This window comes from Rhinopithecus bieti, unplaced genomic scaffold, assembly GCF_001698545.2.
Source record: "Rhinopithecus bieti isolate Rb0 unplaced genomic scaffold, ASM169854v2 scaffold_9581, whole genome shotgun sequence".
Taxonomy (NCBI): Eukaryota; Metazoa; Chordata; class Mammalia; order Primates; family Cercopithecidae; genus Rhinopithecus; species Rhinopithecus bieti.
Window position 1 is genome coordinate 3,831,348 of NW_016806413.1, and position 4,032 is coordinate 3,835,379.

General features: G+C 42.6%; 1 protein-coding gene and 1 pseudogene across 2 annotated transcripts in view; both read left to right on the top strand.

Moving 5' to 3' along the window:
• The window catches only part of HIGD1A (HIG1 hypoxia inducible domain family member 1A), an 18,298-nt gene that overhangs the window by 712 nt on the left and 13,554 nt on the right, over positions 1-4,032 (top strand). The gene's annotated exons all lie outside the window — the stretch shown is intronic.
• LOC108532335 (coiled-coil domain-containing protein 58 pseudogene) lies at positions 2,966-3,704 on the top strand (annotated as a pseudogene).

Consider the following 4,032-nt stretch of genomic DNA (forward strand, 5'->3'; position numbering starts at 1 on the left):
TGGGGGCTGGGGGCTGGGGTCAGTGTCTGGAATGAGGGAGGAGAGGTGGAGTTGCCGGGGCTCAGGCCCGGCCTAGAGCATGGGAGGAGGAGAGGGGTCGGGAGCCGAGGCCTGGGGTCCTTAGGGTGAGGGGAGACGGAGCCAGCGAGGAGATAGAGCAGAAGCTTGTGGAGTGAGTTGTTGCCGAGCGGGGAAGACTCGCTGCTGGGGTGGTAATGAGAGGCGGGAGTAGGAGAGTGTTGGCTGGGCCCGACGGCGGGGAGCGAGGAGCGGGAGCGTCCCCAGAGCTTGGAACATTTTGAAGAGCAGGCTGAGCGGCGGGCGAGGCGGGATAGGAGGGCGAGCGCTCTGGTCACGGAGTCCCGACAAGGTCACAGGAAGAGGCGGCGAGGAAGGTCGGGAGGTTGAGGGGAGGGCGTACTGGCAGAGGACCTTCCAGTCCCGATCTTGCTTTTCTCCCCGACCTGGTGTTTCCTCCACCCTGGGAAAGTGACCAGGCCTAGGGCCCAGTGTGTTGCTTCTGTGACCGAATTAAATTTTTCTCCTGCCGAGTCGGCGGGTTAGAGATTACAAAGCACAGCGTGAGGGCAGAATTGGGAGCTGCCGACATGATGCAGCAGTGATATTCGCCTTTGTCTTAAATTCCCGGAATGGGAAGCCGCTATTTCCCTCTTCGGAGTATTCCCCACGACAGGCATCTCTGCTTCCGGAAGTACAAAAGCACTTTCGAGTAAGACAGGTTTGGATGGGAAGTTCTAACAGGTTGAAGCGGTGACAACCTGTTCGTGAAGCTCCAGCATGACACACATATTTGGAATCCTGTATACTAGGGGTTCTCTTTGTGCACCAGAGTCACTTGAAGGGGCTTCTTAAAGTAAAAATTCCTCGAGCTCTGCCGCAGACCACCTGAATCCGGATCTCCATGCTGGGGCCTTGGCAGCCATTTTAAACAGGCTGATGGGCGACTGATGCAAAATCAAAGTTTGAAGCCAGCATTGCTTTAGATAGTAATTCCCGTGATAAAATAACTGTGAAGAAAGATCCTTCATTCAGCCTGTTACGTCCCCTGATGCTGGACGGCTCATCTTCCCTTAATAACACTTTTAGGTTCCCTGTGGAAAGGTCTTAAGTCGTGTCTTACTAAGCGTACAGAATAATTTGTGCTCTCCAAACTGACTTTGAATATCTGGTTACTGGTGCCTTTTTTAGCGTCTATTCAACTTTCTGACAGAGATCTGCGACAATTACTGTGGGTGGATAATGAAGGAAAGTCTGGCAGTGGTGTAGTGAAAAAAGTCTTTTCAAATCATAATTGAAATTGTTAGATGAGTTAAGTCACTGAAGAAGATTCCATTTAACTTAGGCATGACTTTTTTATATATATCATTCAAAGAGAACAACGTGGGCTTCTGTTGAGTAATGGATTCTTACATTTTCTAATCAGATTTCTTATCTGCAAATTTAATCTAATTTACATCAGCAGCATAAGATTGATGTTTTGGCAATATATTGTCAATCAAAAGAACCCAGGACTCTATATCAGAAGAGCTGGATTCTAATCCTGCCCCACCAGACATGTATTCCTTGTACTGAGCAATTGGTATAACCCTCTCACAACCTTTTCCCCACCTGTAAAATAAGGCTGTTGGCCTGGATTATTCATCTGATTTGTTACTCTCAAATTATATGATTCGAAATTATTGTTCCTGATGCTTAACCAGTTTTCAATTCAGGTGGCTATAAACCATGAATACTTTGGAAACTTACACTTGGTAATTAGAAAGACAGTTATCAAAATTTTGTATTCATAGAATATTTTAGATATGTACTATATGGGAACTATAATACTTGGACTACAGAATAACAAGTGATATGTGTTGGATTTTTAAATATTCATCCTTAATTTTATTCTGAAATGTACACATAAGGTAATCTGGAATCACAGACAGATTATCGTCTCGTTTCAAGCAAGTAATGGCCATTTTGTTCCCCACACCCTGATTCTTACCTCAGGGGCTATTTTCTAAAAGCCAGGTCAAATGCCATATCCATACAAACTTCAGAGTCTGTATCATAGATGAAGAACGGAGAAATAGATTTTCTTCTGTTCTTGATTTATATACAGGAAAGAGACAACTAACCCCCTCCCTCCTGAAAGGAGAAAAAAAAACCTTTTGCTCCATTGACCTGTTGGAGAATTAGAGTCAACCAGATGTGAGATAATTATAAGAAAAACTACCAACTTTCTTGCTGTTTTTTAAAAACCATTTATGTCCTGTTTTTGTTTGTTTGTTGGGTCCCTCAGCAAGGGTCTTGCTTGTTTCCTGGGCTGGAGTGCAGTGGCTGGATCATGACTCACCACAGCCTCCACCTTCCAGGCTCAAGCAGCCCTCCTGCCACATCCTCCTGAGGAGGTGGGACTACGAGTGTGCACCATGACGCCTGGCTACCAACTTTCTTGCTTTTAAAGACAATTGCCAAATGATTTTTTAGTTTAGAAATGATTCAGGCAAAAAAGGGGAAAACATGCTTTTATATCTACAGAAGTTTTTAGTTTTTAAAAGTGTGTTGTGGTATATAATAGTTTTGTCCCCTGTGTTGCAAGGAACTAAGACCTCAGGTTATTTCTCTTTTCATAGGTACAATATAAGAAACATAAAAGAAACAAGCACTTAAGTACATACAGTTTGGCATTTTTCTTACTGATTAAACTCTACAAATCTGTATGATTGTTATTTTTTTTCCACTCAGTATTCCTGAGTAACCTAAGAATGCTTTCAGTGGTTGAGAAATGTGACTTTTAAATGTATGCAAGAAACATTTGTAGTGTACCTATTATATATAGGGTATTGCACCAGGCAGTGGAGTTGGATACAAGTAGAGCAGATATTGGCCCCTGACTTAAGGATTCTAGCAAAAAAACAGACAAACTGATGGTTTTAAGGGTTATAAGGAAAGTACAAGATCCTATGGGACTGCATAACCAAAGCACTTAAAAACTTAAAGAGACATTAATTTCTGAGAGGAGGTCAATTAAGGTGTGAACCTGAGTCCAATATGGTGGCACCCAGCGGTGGTGTGAACTGTGAGGAGTTTGCCTAGTTCCAGGAATTACTCAAGGTGATGTGGACAATTGATGACAGACTAGTACATGAATTAAACACTACGGTTCCAACAGCTTCCTTTGCAGGGAAAATGGATGCCAGCCAAACCTGTAAACAACTTTGAGTCTTTGATGGCAGCTCATGCCAGCAGGGACAGAGTCATTGAAAAACTGTATAGCCCAGACCTCAGCAGTAGTAAAAAACCTCCAAGAAGAGAGAGAAAAGAAATTGGACGATTTAATATTGTTAAAGCAACTCAGAAGAGAGCAGACTAAGTTGAAATGGATGCAGTCAGAATGGTAAATGACAGGAGCTGGAAGGAGTTTAATGAATGCTACTGAATTCACTTCAAGCCTCCAAAGAATGAATAAAGAGAGATACTTTTTTATTTTTTTTAAGGACCAGATCATCTCGTAAGAGCTAAGCATGACAGGTGTCAACAGGGCGGGCTTCCTAGGATTATTTCTGAGCCAATAGTCCAAGACCTTTTGTTGATTTCAGACCCACTTAGCCAAGACCTCAAGTATAAATAATTCTGATAATTATGGAGAAATCAACTGCTATCTTATACTGATTCTGTTAAAAAAAAAAAAAAAAGTTTTGTAACTATTAAAATAATTTTCTGACTCAGTATAAAACAGAAAACCAAACCTGAAAAAAAAAATGGGAGGAGTTAGCTAGGAAAGAGTATCTGAAGGGGATGGAAAGGGAGGGAAACTCTCACAAGTAGAGGAATCAGCTTGTGCAAAGGCTTGGAGGTATAGAGAGCTTCTTAAAATATTTAATTTGGGCTGAGCACAGTAGCTAACACCTGTAATCCCAGCACTTTCGGAGGCCGAGGCGGGCGGATCACAAGTTCAGGAGATCGAGACCATCCTGTGAATGGTGAAAACCTGTCTCTACTAAAATACAAAAAATTAGCCAGATG